This window comes from Mercenaria mercenaria, chromosome 4, assembly GCF_021730395.1.
Source record: "Mercenaria mercenaria strain notata chromosome 4, MADL_Memer_1, whole genome shotgun sequence".
Classification (NCBI taxonomy): Eukaryota; Metazoa; Mollusca; class Bivalvia; order Venerida; family Veneridae; genus Mercenaria; species Mercenaria mercenaria.
The window spans coordinates 62846160-62865746 of NC_069364.1; the positions used below are offsets into that span (position 1 = coordinate 62846160).

The 19587-nt window shown below is 36.5% G+C and overlaps 1 protein-coding gene across 2 annotated transcripts in view; it reads left to right on the forward strand.

The window, feature by feature from the left end:
- The window catches only part of LOC123551927 (synaptotagmin-7-like), a 464896-nt gene that overhangs the window by 130531 nt on the left and 314778 nt on the right, over positions 1-19587 (forward strand). The window lies entirely within an intron of this gene.

Sequence of the window (19587 nt, forward strand, 5' to 3'; positions counted from 1 at the left end):
CATGTTTCTCCAACTTTATACACAATACAGTACAATCGCGATCCTACCAAAAGCCAAGGGACCGGCCATTTTTTTTCGTAATATCGCATTTTCGTTCGATCGTAGCATAGGAAATTCCGCTATACAGCACCTTAATATCTACACGTCGTAACCCGTGATATTTAAGCATGTGATTTTCGAATCGAAGTATATGTATACCAGTTTTATATGTACATCTAGGTTTACTACAAATCTAATTCGAACCTGAACTTAGATGGTATCTGGAATTTAAAACGGGTTGTTTTTTCTTCACTTTTTATTCACTGTACATAAAACATATTTAGGGTACATTGTTGCACTAGAACAAAAAATCGCAATTGCATATTCCGATACCCTCAGCTACCCTTTACTGAATTGTCCGGAATAATAAAACGACAATATACAGACGATCAGGACTTAAATATTTTTTAGTGTTTTTATGCAGTGATTGTTCGAAATGTATAGATATCGAAGCAAGTGTGACTGGAATGCTATCCGATCTGATAGTTATAGGAGAGAAAAAGAAAAAATAACCACTAACTTCTGTCATATTGTACATCGTATGTGTTTCGAATTTCATTACTAAGTTTTCACACTTTAATTACTGTTTACGACCAGCTAAATGATAGTGAGACACTTTCCAATCTAAAGCATTTTCACGCCGTTATGGAAGGTGTGAAAATTTAGTCGATACAGGTATTCGTAAAATCGCAACTTAAATAAGTTAAAAACATGCTTTAAGGGCATAACAATACATTCGTTGGAGCGCATTTTTCGCAAAATTGCATTTTCGTAAAACCGCGACTTTGTAACATAGAAATAAGAAGGAAAGCAGCCGGGAACACAACACATTTTCGTAGTATACCGGTATTTCGTTAAACTGCGATTCGTAGCATCGTGAATGCACTGTATTTATATTTCTTCAATTTTTTTATAGATTGGTCGTCATATTTCTACATTCTTTATGTACTGGTTACCATATTTATATTTCTTTGACTGGTTACCATATTTATATTTCTTTGACTGGTTACCATATTTATATTTCTCTTACATTTCTTTATGGACCAGTTAGCTTATTTCTCTGATCTTCCTTTATATAGAGGTAACCTCATTGCCCAAACCTTTCTTTATTTCTGGTCAACTTAGTGCATTTCTCAACTACACAAACATACTTAGGAAGTTTTACAATGAACGTTTGTTGTTTTTCATTAGGTTTTGTATTGCATTGATAATTTCTACTCATCAAATTTTCAAAGGGTACAGCTAAGATGACACTACCTGATAAACAATGTATACCTCACATATAAGAAAGAGTGGACTTTGAAGCCAGTTGCAAGTGTTATGAAATATTTTTATGTAATCCTGAAATAATAATCTGAGGGCATGTAAGACATGCTGTTAGAACATTTAATTAAGTATTAAATATTAAAGAGAACATTGTTAAAAATAGTAATTTCAGGCATTAGATATAATCTGATCATGTACAGTTAATAAGTAAAAAGGGCAAACATACTGCCTTCCTGTACATATTTGCAAGTGACTATTATATAATTAAATTTTCTTCTACAAGAATGTAAAGTGTGATCCTGAATAAGTTTCTCCCTGTTATAGTGGTTTTACCATTTTCCTGGTAGAGTCTCTGGTATGAAATTGAGACTATGTATGATTGTCTCAAGCATGATAGCTTTAGGGATTGTTTCAAACAACAGATTGTTACTGCAGGCCAATTTATAACCCCTCCCTATAGGCTGACAAGTTACATGGGCAATCAACTGTATTATTGTAAATGATAATAAATCTTTCTATGATGAATATTTAGTGTTTTCAAATGACAAATTATCATTGGTTACACTGTTTAGATTGGTTTGAACACTAATAGTGTAGTTTTTTAGCTCAACTATTCGAAGAACAAGTAGAGCTATCATACTCATGTCGGTGCCCGGCGTCGGCATCACAACTTTGTTAAGTTTTTCGTACCAGTCCAATTTTGACAAAGTCTTTTGAGATAAAGCTTTGAAACTTTCAACACTTGTGTACCATCACCATTTCCAGTTTTAGGCAAGAGTACATAACTCCATCAAGGTTTTTGTGTGAATTATGACCCCTTTTAACTTAAAATCTTGGTTAAGTTTTTTGTACCAGTTCATATTTTGTGTAAAGTGTTTGACATAATAATTATGGTTTTGAAACTTTTATCGCTTATTTATTATAACAGTCTCTATCTGTAGGCAAGAGTTCATAACTCTATCAACTATTTAGGCTGAATTGTTGCCCTTTTTGGACTTTGAAATTGGAACGATTTTCGTACAAGTCCACTTTGAAACTTTGAACACTTGTTTATCATCATGATTTCCATCTGTAGGCAAGAGTACATAACTCTGTCAACTATTTTGACTGAATTATGGCCCTTTTTGGACTTGGAAATTGGTTTTATATAAAACTAAAGTTTGGAGACCAGTCCTAGATGGCAACCATGACATTAGTCAGTCTCAGAATTAACCAGTCATACATTAGAGATTAGATTATAAACTTCAGACTTTGCACTTCAGTATGCCTTATGTCCTAGTTCTGATTGACCAGGGATAAGATAATCATGTTAACTAAATTTCTGGTGGTGTATGTCACTGGTTCCGATTGAATTTATTGATTTCTAGAAATAATGGTCTTCTGATTAGTTTTTGTGATAAACTTTTAGTGTGAGCTAACAAATATATAAATATACAAATTCTAGAAAAAGCCATCACAATCCTAGGGCATGGTGTATCCCATTTCCTTAATTGTCATTGCCATTTTTGTTTCTCTTTGTAAGTTTACAATATATGGAAGACTTGTATCTGCTTTTTTTAAAAAAAAAAAAAGAACAACTTTACACAGGGCTATAAAATATAGTTTATATGTGTATACAGTTTACACATGACTGTAAAATACAGTTTACACATGCACAGGGCTGTAAAATACAGTTTACACATGCACAGGGCTGTAAAATACAGTTTGCATATGCACAGGGCTGTAAAATACAGTTTACATATGCCCAGGGCTGTGAAATACAGTTTACATATGCACAGGGCTGTAAAATACAGTTTACATGTGCACAGGGCTGTAAAATACAGTTTATATGAACACAGGGCTGTAAAATACAGTTTACATATGCACAGGGCTGTAAAATACAGTTTACATATATACAGGGCTGTGAAAAGCAGATTACACAGGGCTATAAAATACAGTTTACATATTATTTGCACATGCTCTAAAATAAGTTAACAAAAGGCTATGAAATATTATAAATAATGCAAATTGTATCACAAAGTTCCAAAACTGCCAGAAGTATGTGCACAAAGTGCTATTAATCTGTTTAGATGATTTGCAGTGCCTGCTTCGATTTGCAGTACCTGCTGTGGTTGGCAATGTCTGCTGGAGATTGCAGTGCTTGCTGGGGTTTGCAGTGCTTGCTGGGATTTGCAGTGACTGCTGGGGTTTGCAGTGCTTGCTGGGATTTGCAGTACCTGCTGTGGTTAGCTATGTCTGCTGCAGTTTGCAGTACTTATTGGGGTTTGCAGTGACTGCTTAGGTTTGCAGTGCCTGCTGCTGCAGTTTGCAGTGCTTGTTGGGGCTTTTAGTACCTGCTTGGGTTTGCAATGCTTGCTGGGTTTCGCAATACCTCCTAGGGTTTGCATTGCTTGCTGGGGATTGCAATGCTTGCTGGGGATTGCAGTGTCTGCTGGGGTTTGCAATGTCTGCTGGGGTGTGCAGTGCTTGCTGGGGATTGCAGTGCTTGCTAGGGATTGCAGTGTCTGTTGAAGTTTGCAGTGGCTGCTGGGGTTTGCAGTGCTTGCTGGGGTTTGCAATACTTGCTGCAGTTTACAGTGCTTGCAGGGGTTTGCAGTGCTTGCTACGGTTTGCAATACCTGCTGGGGTTTGCAGTGCTTGCTGGGGAATTCAGTGCATGCCGGCAGTTGCAGTGTTTGCTGGAGATTGCAGTGCTTGCTGGGGTTTGCAATTCCTGCTGGGGTTTGCTATGCTTGCTGGGGATTGCATTGTCTGCTTGGCTGGGGTTTGCAGTGCTTGCTGGGGCTTGCAGTGCTTGCTTGGGATTGCAGTGTTTGCTGGGGATTGCAGTGCTTGCTGGGATTTGCAATACCTGCTGGGGTTTGCAGTGCTTGCTTGGGATTACAGTGTCTGCTGGGCTGGGGTTTGCAGTGTCTGCTGGGGATTGCAGTGCTTGCTGGGGATACCAGTGTCTCCTAGGCTGGGGATTGCAATACCTGCTGGGGTTTGCAGTGCTTGCTGGGGTTTGCAGTGTCTGCTGGGGTTTGAAGTGCTTGCTGGAGATTGCAGTGTCTGCTGGGCTTGGGTTTGCAGTGTCAGCTGGGGAATGCAGTACTTGCTGGGGATTGCAATACCTGCTTGGGTTTGCAGTGCTTGCTGGGGATTGCTGTGTGTGCTGGGCTGGGGCTTGAAGTGTATGCTGTGGCTTGCAGAGAAACCAGCATTAATGCCACTTGTCTGCTTTTGCCAATTTCACTGTCAGGCAAGCACTGTCCAAGCTAACTTCCTTGATGTATTCCCTTATCACATCATGTTGGAAGTGACCTGAATCCAGCTACCCTTACTGCTTAGTTTATTGTGTTATTTATTAATAATAGTAATATACATTTGGCCTGTTTCCTTATCATGACAGTGCATTCAGGCAAAAAAAGATACTTTAAAGCAAATTGTGTTAAAATTGTCTGTATAAATGAGCCTTTTTTGTGTTCAGTTTTAGAACACTGATTTAATTGCTTTTTAACATCAGTAAAACAGCCTATTAATGGCAAAAAAGAAAATGTCTGTGAAACTAGAACAAGATTTAATTATCAGTGGGTCTGACTGATGTTATCAACTACTTTTGGAATTTGAAAATGCACATTTTAGCTCAATTATTTGAAGAATAGGTTGAGCAATTATTGCTGCATATGCATCTGGTTAAGTTTTTGCAGGTAAACTGGTATCTCAGTAACCACCAGCAGAAATTGATTATGCTCTTGTTCTCTATTATGATTACATGCAGAGAGCAGGTTCCACTACTCAGTTTTGCAGTTTTTACAAAATTATGCCACTTTAACATGTTTTGGTGAGTTTTTGTATATAAGGTGGTATCTCAGATACCATAAGTTTGAATGGATAAAATCTTTTTGCAGTTGTTGACTGTAATGATATGACATGCAGTGCAAAGGTCCCATAACTCTGTTATACTTTTTATGCCCCCGAAGGGAGGCATATAGTTTTTGAACCGTCTGTCAGTCTGTCAGTCTGTCCGCAATTTTCGTGTCCGGTCCATATCTTTGTCATCGATGGATGGATTTTCAAATAACTTGGCATGAATGTGTACCACAGTAAGACGACGTGTCGCGCGCAAGACCCAGGTCCGTAGCTCAAAGGTCAAGGTCACACTTAGACATTAAAGGATAGTGCATTGATGGGCGTGTCCGGTCCATATCTTTGTCATCGATGGATGGATTTTCAAATAACTTGGCATGAATGTGTACCACAGTAAGACGACGTGTCGCGCGCTAGATCCAGGTCCGTAGCTCAAAGGTCAAGGTCACACTTAGATATTAAAGGATAGTGCATTGATGGGCGTGTCCGGTCCATATCTTTGTCATCGATAGATGGATTTTCAAATAACTTGGCATGAATGTGTACCACAGTAAGACGACGTGTCGCACGCAAGACCCAGGTCCGTAGCTCAAAGATCAAGGTCACACTTAGACATTAAAGGATAGTGCATTGATGGGCGTGTCCGGTCCATATCTTTGTCAACCATGGATGGATTTTCAAATAACTTGGCATGAATGTGTACCACAGTAAGACGACATGTCGCGCGCAAGACCCAGGTCCGTAGCTCAAAGGTCAAGGTCACACTTAGACGTTAAAGGTACTTTTTCATGATAGTGCATTGATGGGCGTGTCCGGTCCATATCTTTGTCATTCATGCATGGATTTTAAAATAACTACGCATGAATGTGTGGCACAGTAAGACGACGTGTCGCGCGCAAGACCCAGCTCCGTAGGTCAAAGGTCCTAAACTCTAACATCGGCCATAACTACTCATTCAAAGTGCCATCGGGGGCATATGTCATCCTATGGAGACAGCTCTTGTTCTTAAAGTTACGCTTTATTTTCGACTTAGCAATTTTTGGGTAAGATTTTGTAATCTGGAATCTTAGTAACTGTTTGAGGGAACTGATTTAAACTTCACACACTTGTTCACTGTGATAATATGACATGCAGTGCACAGGTCCTATAACATGCTCATACAAAACTATTCCCTTTTTTTTGAGCTGTTGTATAATTTCATACTTAGAAGGAAGAAATGACTGGTTAGGCTTCAGATTCACTGACTTGGTACAATTGATGTCACACTATGTCAAATTGAAGTGAAAAATACATGTTTTAAAAATGAATTTTGACTCGACTTCAAGGTAGCTGGAATTTGGAGATACCAAGTTTCAATGGTAAAAAAAAAAATGGTGTGAGGCATGAAATTCTGTTTGGGGAGAATGAAGCCATGTCATTGGTTGATTTCAGGTTGTTGTGCTGAGACTCAGCCAATCAGAACTGATGCTGGAGTTTGAATCTTGTGTCTAGATACAGTTTTATATACCAAGGCGTCTAGTTCGTTTTTTGTTTTTTTTGTTTTTTTTATACCCCCACCAAACATGTTTGGAGGGGGGTATATAGGAGTCAGTTTTGTCGTGTCCCGTCGCGTCCCGAAATCTATTATCTCAGTTATTACTAAATGGATTTGATTCAAACTTAAAATAGTTGTTCCACCTCATCACCCACATCATGTGACATAAGGTGCTTAACTCTGACATCAATTTTTTATGAATTATGTCCCCTTTTTACTCTAAATTTAAGGTTGATTTTGATGTATTTTCACTGTATCTCAGTTATTACCAAATGGATTTGATTAAAACTTAAAATAGATGTTCCACCTCATCACCCAAATCATGTGACACAAGATGCATAACTCTAACACCAATTTTTCATGAATTATGCCCCTTTTTACTTAGAATTTAAGGTTGATTTTGATGTATATTTACTGTATCTCAGTTACTACTAAATGGATTTGATTTAAACTTAAAATAGATGTTCCACCTCATCGCCCACATCATGTGACACAAGGTGCATAACTTTGACACCAAATTTTCTTGAATTATGTCCCCTTTTACTTAGAATTTAGAGCCAAAGGGAAGTAACCTTTTTTTAAAACTTTTGTACTGAGTTTCTTCCTCTTAAATTCCAGGAATTAGTCTATTTTTAGAAATCATATTTTTAGATTTTCAATATTTTTGGTATTTTTCTTACTTTTTTATTATCAGTCCTATGTAAAAAGTAAATACATTTTTCTGTGGTAACATGGGTCGGTAAGACACTTTTTTGTATTCACTTTTAGTGTATCTCTAATATTAGAGATTTTTTATATTTACCTCATTCCTCATCCAGGGCACATAATTATACTAGTATTACTTATATGTGGAAGCCCAGGATGTCCAAAGACGAGTAAACTTCTTTTTAAGTATGAAGCTTTTTTGACATTTTTATATTATTCTAAGTATTTTTAAGATTACTTATGGTTGCCATTCTTCTGTGACAAGACCGTATGGTGGGGGTATGAGTCACTCCTGTGACAGTTCTAGTTTTTTTTTGAGATCATGTTAGATACACAAATGAAAGGCTTTTATTGCAGTCAATACAATTTATTCTCTACAGGACATGGTATCAAATACATTTATGAATCAAATGAGACTGGTAAATGTGTCTGTAATAATTGTTCTCTTTGATAAATATCATTTTCTCTGGCAGGGAATTGTTCCATACCAATATTATAATTGCGGAAATGTCCAGACCTACTGAGTAGTGGTACATAGGGTATAATTATGTCTCCCACAGGAGACATATTGTTTTTGCCCTGTCCGTCCGTCCGTCTGTACGTATGTCACACTTCATTTCCGAGCAATAACTGGAGAACCATTTGACTTAGAACCTTCAAACTTCATAGGGTTGTAGGGCTGCTGGAGTAGACGACCCCTATTGTTTTTGGGGTCACTCCATCAAAGGTCAAGGTCACAGGGGCCCGAACATTGGAAACCATTTCCGGTCAGTAACTTGAGAACCACTTGACCCAGAATGTTGAAACTTCATAGGATGATTGATCATGAAGAGTAGATGACTCCTATCGATTTTGGGGTCATTCCATCAAAGGTCAAGGACACAGGGGCCCGAACATTGAAAACCATTTCCGATCAGTAACTTGAGAACCACTTGACCCAGAATGTTGAAACTTCATAGGATGATTGATCATGAAGAGTAGATGACTCCTTTTGATTTTGGGGTCACTCTGTCAAAGGTCAAGGTCACAGGGGCCTGAACATTGAAAACCATTTCCGGTCAGTAACTTGAGAACCACTTGACCCAGAATGTTGAAACTTAATAAGTGATTGGTCATGCAGAGTAGATGACCCCTAACGATTTTGGGGTCACTCTGTGAAAGGTCAAGGTCACAGGGGCCTGAACATTGAAAACCCATTTCCGGTCAGTAACTTAAGAACCACTTGACCCAGAATGATGAAACTTCATAGGATGATTGGTCATGCAGGGTAGATGACCCCTAACGATTTTAGGGTCACTCTGTTAAAGGTCAAGGCCACAGGGGCCTGAACATGGAAAACCATTTCCAATCAATAACTTGAGAACCTCTCGACCCAGAATGTTGAAACTTCATATGATTGTTCATGCAGAGTAGATGACCCCTATTTATTTTGAGGTCTCTTGATCAAAGGTCAAGGTCACAGAAGCCTGAACAGTGACTTGACAACCACTAGGCCAAGAGTGTTGAAATTTAGCGGGATGATTGGACATGCCAAGTAGATGATCCCTATTGCAGCCAACCATCAGTGTCTCTTTAACTTTCGCTCCTGACCCCTATTGACTTCTTGCCTATAGGACTTTGCATTGGGGGAGACATGCGCTTTTTTACAAAAGCATTTTCTAGTTTATCTTGATTGTGTGAAATTACAAGTTGTAATTATAGTTTACAGAATCTGATATTTTCAGTGATTTTACAATAATTACATTCTGTGGTGAAAACTTCACAGACTGGCTTTCTGTACAAAATACCGCATGCTCCAGTCAACAGCTAGTAAATTTTGCAAATTTGAAATAAATTCTTGTTACACACAAATTATAAACAGAAATAATTTTTTTTTTTCAAACTAGTGTTTCAAACAGTTACCTAGAATATTCACATGTGATTAATTAATACCTTATCATTTGATTTACCAAAGTCGTTTACTTACTACATGAATTCCATTAAAGTAAAGCGAGCAAATATACTTCATTTCAAAGGGAATTAACTCTTACTTTCATATGTTGTATGGTTCTTGTTTGATTTTCTCCCTTGCTGACTTTTACTAATCTGTTCTTTCTATTTTTCTGTGTTTGCAGACCATTTGGGTAAGTGTAATGTATAACCAATGCAGCTTTAGACTAACACTTCAGAGCATAATAGAAATACTGGATATTGTATGTGCTGTCCAGAATGTATAGCATAATGTTGTGTGTGTATATATATATGAATGAAACAGAAATATATAGATCAAAAAAGGTTGTCCTTCAGTAAATTTGTTGTAAATTGTTAGATTCTCCTGTAGTGTAGGCTATGATAAAACGTACATATTCATATTATAAATATCTTTGTAATAAATCTGGAAAAAAAACAACCTCAGGATGTTATGGCTAATCTGTCCATTTAGGAACCCATTTGAAACAGTAAAACAGATTTGAAAAAGCCAAAGACAAACATTTATGTCCCACTGTGTGTTTATCCATAAAGCAGATCAAGGTATTAAAATGATTTACTTGCATGCAAGGACAAGATGAGAATCTGTTAGTTACTATTTCCCTTAAACAAGATTTTGCTCACTGTGTACTCTACAATGTATATGACTACGATAATGTTGCTTGCTTTGCTGTACAGTTGCCTTGCTCTTGTTAGTTCATGAAAAATAGAGCTTTTAATAAACTGATGTAAATTATAGATAAAACTCTTACTTTCTCTCTGTGGGTGGTTATGTTTTGAATGCCAGAAGTGTCTATAAGTTTTTGAGCTTTGTGCTTTCAGGTTATTGGATTTCTTTTGGAAGAAATTTCTTTTCTCCTGTTATGGACAGTTCATGTAAATAATTTGAATTTAGTATTCATAATTTTTAGTGCAGCAACATTTATTTTAATTTTACACAGATGAGCATGTTGTGATATAGTACAGATACAGTAGTTTAAGGTTTTCTGTTAACATAGATACAAAAATTCAGTCCCTGTTCTTCAAAAAGCTTGTAATAATGTCAATTTTGGCACTAAAACTTTTATTTGTGTCTTTCATTTGAGGTACTTTGTCTCATCGTAGATCTGCGAAAATACTGGAGACAAATTACCAAGTGTATGGTTAGAAAATATCTAGGAGTTCTGTTTCTTTTCCAGTCATTTTTTGTTTACATCTAAAATTATATTTTAAAGATATAACTATATTTTGTTATCCCCCGCCGATGAAATCGGGAGGGGGGTATTGAAATGGCGTTGTCCGTCCGTCAGTCCGTCCGTCCATCCGTCTGTCCGTCCGTCCGCAGCCATTTCTCAGTAACTACTTGGTAGAATTTCATGAAACTTGAAATAAACATGAACCAACATACTGCGATGATGCCCGTCAAGTTTTTTTTTTGATTGGTCAATTTCCCTCAGAGTTATTGCCCTTGATTTAATAAAAAATGTCTGTCTGCAGCCATTTCTCAGTAACTAACAGGTAGAATTTCATCAAATTTGAAATAGACATGAACCAAGATACTGTGCTGATGCCCGTCAAGTTTTTTTTTTGATAGGTCAATTTACGTCAGAGTTATTGCCCTTGATTTAATGAAAAATGTCCGTCTGCAGCCATTTCTCAGTAACTAGCAGGTAGAATTTCATCAAACTTGAACATGAACCAAGATACTGCGATGATGCCCTTCAAGTTTTTTTTCGATTGGTCAATTTTCCATATAGTTATTGCCCTTTAATTGTTTAAAAATCCACAGATCTGTACATAATAAACCAACCAATTGGAAGAATTTCATTAAACTTCTTCCATTCTTTTCCATGAACATTTATTATAAACATGTGATGTTGTGTACCTACACCTGGTTCCCCCCCGCCCCCCCCCCATTTTTTTTTTATTTTTTTATTTTTCATTTTCTATCAATATTTATAATCAACATGTGAACTGTTGTATCCTCACCCCACCCACCCCCAGCCCCACCCAAACAAACCATTCATTTTCTTTTAATTTGATTTTGACTAATGAAATTATTTGCTTCTTGGTAACATTCTTAACTTTTTGCTGGATATATTTTTTTGCCGTTCCTCAGCTCTGACCCTTTCGGCGGGGGATTCCAATTCATCAAATTTGCTTGTTTGTATTAATTTTGGAAACTTCACTTAATATTACCATATGTGTAAATACTGGGGTCAATAACCAATCAGAAAGTTGCTAAAAATCATATGAAAACATCTGGGATGTTCAGTTTTCTGTTTGAAAACTGTGTAAAAAATAAATCAGTCATTAAATTTGGTTTTTTGTTTCTTCTGTAAAGTGACCAAAATTGACATGTTGAAGGTTTTTGAAGAAGGTGGACAAAAATTTACTACTTTCAGTGCATGAGAATATGAGGCAGAGTACTGCAGAGATAATATTATAATTTATGTTAATTAAGGAATGCTCCTGCTTTTTGAACAAAAATCTTACAGTTGGTATGCAGCTTATTTAGAATCCACAAACATAATAATGCATATTTGAGATCTCTTACAAAATGTTGTTGTAGTTTATATGAGAATTCTCCCTGCTGTTACTTTACAAAATCAGTACAATGTTGTCCATGAATATAGTGAAAATTAAACCCTGGTGAACTATTGCTTTCATAGGCAGGTGTTTTTGCAAACCTTGAACAAAAAAACCTTGCTGGGGCTCTGTTTTCCATCTCCGGGCACACTGTCCCTCAGATGCGGAAAACCCTGTCTTACACAAGCAGTCATATAAGGTCCTTATAAAGCTTTCAGTGGTTATTCAATTAGTTGAGCATGTCCCCAAGTTGAAGTTTATGCAGCAGACTGTCTGAAAGGACAAACCTTGCATGTCTGTTACATCACTGTTCTGTCCTATTCCACTGCTTTGATTTGTGGACAAATATGGATTATTGACTAGAATACAAAATCATTAAAATCATGGCTCCTGTTTCAATTAGATGTGATTGAAAATTTCTTGGAATTTTGTCATTTATGATATAATGCATACTTGAGCTGAACAGATTTATTGCAAGCTGGTATGGATTATCAAAAAGATTTTGTCTTGCAATATATATTTGTTTTTTGATTTTCTTAGACAGAGATGGATTTCAGTTCTTTGATTAAGTTGATCTTTCAGTCTTCAGATCTTTCATTACTTGCAGTGCTTATTACATTGTAGAAATGTGCAGGAAAATTATGTCTTTTGATAATTTTTGGATATTTTGAGTGTTGTTTGCAGTAGATACAGGTATTTTGGGTAGGACAGTTTATGCACGTTTGTTCATGTTTTGATACTTTTTGAATGATGTCTGTTCATTATCTTCATATTTGGATATTTTAGCAAAAGTTTTAAAATAGCATTGAAGTACAGAAGTATTTTAAACATTAACTAGAATCTCATTAATTAAGTTCCAGTTAGAGTCTAGAATGGTTAATCGATTGATTCAAGTTGGAAAATAAAATGATAAAATTTACCTTTGAATTGCATGCAGTTTGATTTGAATAAAGGGAAGTTTCTGCAAAGAAATATTGATTGATTGTTGGAGAATATGATTGCTCTCTTTTTAGCATGCATTTGGGTTATTCTTTAATATTATGTCTGTCTTCATCAGAACAGGCTGTTATCGTGACCTGTGAATGATCTCCTGTTGTATGTTGGCTGCTTTCTTTATTGGGTGTGCTGACATTTCCTTAAGTAGATTATTTCCCTTTCAATGCTGTCTGGTATCACTTCTTATTATGAGTTATTTCCATTTAAAGGTTGTCTGCTGTCACTTCAATTAATGTATTATTTCCCTTTATAGGTTGTCTGCTGTTACTTCATTTAATGGATTATTTCCCTTTATAGGTTGTCTGCTGTCACTTCATTTAATGGATTATTTCCATTTATATGTTATCTGCTGTCTCTTCCTATGGTGGATTATTTCCCTTTATAAGTTGTCCTCCTTTAATTGATTATGTCCCTTTATAGGTTGTCTGCTGTCTCTTCCTGTGGTGGATTATTTCCCTTTATAAGTTGTCTACTGTCTTCCTTTAATTGATTATTTCCCTTTACAGGTTGTCTGCTGTCACTTCCTTTAATGGGTTATTTCCCTTTATAGGTTGTCTGCTGTCACTTCCTTTAATGGATTATTTCCCTTTATAGGTTGTCTGCTGTCTCTTCCTATGGCGGATTATTTCCCTTTATAAGTTGTCTACTGTCTTCCTTTAATTGATTATGTCCCTGTATAGGTTGTCTGCTGTCTCTTCCTGTGGTGGATTATTTCTCTTTATAAGTTGTCTGCTGTCTTCCTTTAATTAATTATTTCCCTTTATGAGTTGTCTGCCGTCACTTCCTTTAATGGGTTATTTCTCTTTATAGAGTGTCTTTTGTCACTTTCTTTGTTGGATTATTTTCCTTTATTGGTTATCTAGTTATCAGGAGGTTAGGTATTTCTCTTGGTTTGCTTGATTCTGAGTTGTGCTATTTAAGAAAATTATTAATTTTAATTGTAATGGCTTCACATTATAATAGATCTGGAATTATTATGTCTCCCCCAGGAGACATATTGTTTTTGCCCTGTTCGTCCGTCCGTACGTCACACTTCATTTCTGAGCAATAACTGGAGAACCATTTGACCTAGAACCTTCAAACTTCATAGGGTTGTAGGGCTGCTGGAGTAAACGAACCCTATTGTTTTTGGGGTCACTCCGTCAAAGGTCAAGGTCACAGGGGCCTGAACATTGAAAACCATTTCCAGTCAATAACTAGAGAACCACTTGACCCAGAATGTTGAAACATCAAACGATGATTGGTCATGAAGAGTAGATGACCCCTATTGATTTTGGGGTCACTCCGTCAAAGGTCAAGGTCACAGGGGCCTGAACATTGAAAACCTTTCCGATCAATAACTAGAGAACCACTTGACCAAGAATGTTGAAACTTCATAGGATGATTGGTCATAAAGAGTAGATGACCCCTATTGATTTTGGGGTCACTCCATCAAAGGTCAAGGTCACAGGGGCCTGAACATGGAAAACCATTTCCGATCAATAACTAGAGAACCACTTGACCCAGAATGTTGAAACTTCATAGGATGATTGTACATGCAAAGTAGATGACCCCTATCGATTTTGGGATCACTCCATTAAAGGTCAAGGTCACAGGGGCCTGAACATTGAAAACCATTTCCTGTCAGAAACTTGAGAACCACTTGACCCAGAATGTTGAAACTTAATAGGATGATTGGTCATGCAGAGTAGATGACCCCTAACGATTGTGGGGTAACTCTGTGAAAGGTCAAGGTCACAGGAGCCTGAACATTGAAAACCATTTCCGGTCAGTAACTTGAGAACCACTTGACCCAGAATGATGAAACTTCATAGGATAATTGGTCATGCAGGGTAGATGACCCCTAACGATTTTAGGGTCACTCTGTTAAAGGTCAAGGCCACAGGGGCCTGAACATGGAAAACCATTTCCAATCAATAACTTGAGAACCTCTCGATCCATAATGTTGAAACTTCATAGGATGATTGTTCATGCAGAGTAAATGACCCCTTTTGTTTTTGGGGTCACTCCGTTAAAGGTCAAGGTCACAGGGGCCTGAACATTGATAACCAGTTCCGATCAATAACTTGAGAACCACTTGACCCAGAATGTTGAAACTTCATAGGATGATTGAACATGCAGAGTAGATGACCCCTATTGATTTTGGGTCAATCAATGTTCAGGCCCCTGTGACCTTGACCTTTAACGGAGTGACCCCAAAAACAAAAGGGGTCATTTAATCTGCATGAACAATCATCCTATGAAGTTTGAACATTATGGGTCATTCTATTAAAAGTCAAGGTCACAGTGGCCTATTCATGTAAAATCATTTTTTGGAAATAACTTGAGAACCACTTGACCTACAATGTTGAAACTTAATAGGATGATTGGACATGCAGAGTAGATGACCCCTATTTATTTTGAGGTCACTTGATCAACGGTCAAGGTCACAGGAGCCTGAACAGTGACTTGAGAACCACTAGGCCAAGAGTGTCGAAATTTAGCGGGATGACTGGACATGCCAAGTAGATGATCCCTATTGCAGCCAACCATCAGTGTCTCTTTGACTTTCGCTCCTGACCCCTATTGACTTCCTGCCTATAGGACTTTGCATTGGGGGAGACATGAGCTTTTTTACAAAAGCATTTTCTAGTTTTAATTGAGAGTCATTCCTCTTGTGCAGATGCCCTGCAGTAATTTCATTCCACTTATAATTTGTTATTCTGTCTCTTCTTTGTCATTTATATTCCATTGTTAGACACCAACTTTTATCTTTGTTATTCTATCTCTTCTGTGTAATCTATATTCCTTTGTTTGTACGACATCCCCTGCTACTGTCTCTTCTGTGTCATTTATATTCCATCGCGAGACGTTTTGCAGCAGCATCTGATATAATGATATTGGTAGAATAATAGAAACAATATTTTATTGTAACATCAAATCAGATATGAACAAAATAGAAATCTCTGTATGTGCATAACTCAGTCATTCTGCAAGAACTATGTTTTATAGTCAATATGAAGACTTTTTAGTGTAAATGCTGCAATGTTCTCTGCCAGGTTATAAAGTTTGTTGTAAATGATGCAATGTTCTCTGCCAGGTTATAAAGTTTGATGTAAATGATGCAATGTTCTCTGCCAGTAAATGATGCAATGTTCTCTGCCAGGTTATAAAGTTTGTTGTAAATGATGCAATGTTCTCTGCCAGGTTATAAAGTTTGTTGTAAATGATGCAATGTTCTCTGCCAGGTTATAAAGTTTTATGTAAATGCTGCAATGTTCTCTGCCAGGTTATAAAGTTTGTTGTAAATGATGCAATGTTCTCTGCCAGGTTATAAAGTTTGTTGTAAATGATGCAATGTTCTCTGCCAGGTTATAAAGTTTGATGTAAATGATGCAATGTTCTCTGCCAGGTTATAAAGTTTGTTGTAAATGATGCAATGTTCTCTGCCAGCTTATAATTATGTCTCCCCCAGGAGACATATTGTTTTTGTCCTGTCCGTCCTACTTGAGAACCACTTGACCCAGAATGTTGAAACTTCATAGGATGATTGTTCATGCAGAGTAAATGACCCTTATTGTTTTTGGGGTCACTCTGTTTAAGGTCAAGGTCACAGGGCCTGAACATTGATAACCAGTTCTGATCAATAACTTGAGAACCACTTGACCCAGAATGTTGAAACTTCATAGGATGATTGAACATGCAGAGTAGATGACCCCTATTGATTTTTGGGTCAGTCTATTAAAGGTCAAGGTCACAGTGGCCTGTTCATGTAAAATCATTTTTTGGAAATAACTTGAGAACCACTTGACCTACAATGTTGAAACTTTATAGGATGATTGGACGTGCAGAGTAGATGACCCCTATTTATTTTTAGGTCACTTGATCAAAGGTCAAGGTCACAGGAGCCTGAACAGTGACTTGAGAACCACTAGGCCACGAGTGTTGAAATTTAGCGGGATGACTGGACATGCCAAATAGATGATCCCTATTGCAGCCAACCATCAGTGTCTCTTTGACTTTCGCTCCTGACCCCTATTGACTTCTTGCCTATAGGACTTTGCATTGGGGGAGACATGCGCTTTTTTACAAAAGCATTTTCTAGTTTTTTATTAAGTTTATTGTTAATGGTCTCTGCCAGCTTATAAATTTTTAATTAAGTTTGTTGTTAATGATGCAATGTTCTCTGCCAGGTTATAAAGTTTGTTGTAAATGATGCAATGTTTTCTGCCAGCTTATACTTTTTTATTTAGTTTATTGTTAATGGTCTCTGCAAGCTTATAAATTTTTAATTAAGTTTGTTGTTAATGATGCAATGTTCTCTGCCAGGTTATAAAGTTTGTTGTTAATAATGCAGTTTTCTCTGCCAGGTTATAAAGTTTTTTGTAAATGATGCAATGTTTTCTGTCAGGTTATAAAATTTTTAATTAAGTTAGTTGTTAATGATGTAATGTAATATTCTCTGCCAGGTCATAAAGTTTAGTGAAAATGATGCAATGTTCTCTGCCAGGTTATAAAGTTTTTTTGTAAATGATGCAATGTTCTCTGTCAGGTTATAAAATTTTTAATTAAGTTAGTTGTTAATGATGTAATGTAATATTCTTTGCCAGGTCATAAAGTTTAGTGAAAATGATGCAAAGTTCTCTGCCAGGTTATCAAGTTTGTTGTAAATGATGCAATTTACTCTCCCAGATCTTTAGGTATAGTGTAAATGGTGCAATGTTTTTTGCCATGTTTTAAAGATTAGTGTAAATGATGCTAATAGTGACATTCCCTAAAGATCTAGAAATGGCTTCAACCTTAATACATAGAAATTGCCTAGAAATATGAAAATTTAGAAACGATGGCATTTTTAGAAATTCCGGACCAGTTTAAAGTACAAATTCTACTTCAGTAGATAAGACTTCATGATGATGAGAATATATCACCAAACAACAGAAATATTGCAAATGTATCCAGTAGGAATGAGTTTCTCTGTTGTCAAAGAAAATATGTCAGCATAAATCATGTAATAATAATCCTCAAGTTAGTGATCATGACTGCAGGCAATATCTGACTCATCAAAATGATATTACTAGAGTGGTCAGATGTTCTGTTAAGCTTTTTGTCTACCTGAAAATGAATACTTTTAATTGTTTTGTTCTTTTGTTGTTGAAATTTGCATAAAGATTTACAGGCAATAATTCTTAGCTCATCTGATTTTTTGAAAAAAAATGATGAGTTATTGTCATCACTTGATCGGCGTTGGCGTCTGCGTCGGCGTTGTCTGGTTAACTTTTATGTTTAGGTCAGCTTTTCTCCTAAACTATCAAAGATATTGCTTTCAAACTTGCAACACTTGTTCACCATCATTAGCTGACTCTGTACAGCAAGAAACATAACTCCATCTTGCTTTTTACAAGAATTATGGCCCCTTTTGGACTTAGAAAATATTAGATTTCTTGGTTAATTTTTATGTTTAGGTCAACTTTTCTCATAAACTATTAAAGCTATTGCTTTGAAACTTGCAACACTTGTTCACCATCAAAAGCTGACTCTGTACAGCAAGAAACATAACTCCATCCTGCTTTTTGCAAGAATTATGGCCCATTTTGTACTTAGAAAATATCAGATTTCTTGGTTAAGTTTTATGTTTAGGTCAACTTTTCTCCTAAACTATTAAAGCTATTGCTTTACAACTTGCAACCCTTGTTCACCATCAAAAGCTGACTCTGTACAGCAAGAAAGATAACTCCATCCTGCTTTTTGCAAGAATTATGGCCCCTTTTGGACTTAGAAAATATCAGATTACTATGTTTAGTTTTGCGTTTAGGTCAACTTTTCTCCTTTATGGTCAAAGTTATTGCTTTAAAACATGGAGCATGTAGTCGCCATTAAGAGCTGACACTGCACAGCAGGTACTGTAACTCTGCATTGCTTTTTGCAAGAATTATGGCCCCTTTTGGACTTAGAAAATATCAGATTTCGTGGTTAAGTTTTGTGTTTTGGTCAACTTTTCTCCTTTACGGTTAAAGCTATTGGTTTAAAACTTGGAGCATTTAGTCGCCATTAAAAGCTGACACTGCACAGCAAGTACTGTAACTCTGCATTGCATTTTGCAAGAATTATGGCCCCTTTTAGACTTAGAAAATCATGGGTAGGTCAATATTTCTATTATACAGAGACAAAAAAATCAGGTGAGCGTCTGCACCTGCATGGCGGTGCTTTTGTTATTTTAGGGCTGTCTGGGTTCAATATCATAATTAGGTATTGTTATTTTGTTACATGTTTACATCTTAAGACTGTCTAGACAACTGTGTAATTAGGTGGCATAATGAAGCAACACAGGGCACCTCCTGTTACTAAATAAGCTTTAAAACATCTTGTTATCTAGTCATCAAATGCAAATGTCTGCAACTCACGTTTAAAGCCCGGTAATTTGATATTTATTAAGATTTATACTCCAGACAAAAATATTTATTACTCAGAAAGATGGTATTAATAATTACATTGTCAGATATCTATTGCTTTGAGAATTGTAGATTACTTCCCATTTATATGATTTTAATTATATAAAGTTGTATGAAAGGGAGGTAATCAGCATAAAGTTTATTTAATTTGTTTAGCATGTTCAGTGTTCATTTCAGTTTGTCACTGCCGCATCTAAATGGTATTGCCACATGTTCACCCATGTTTAAAGTCTC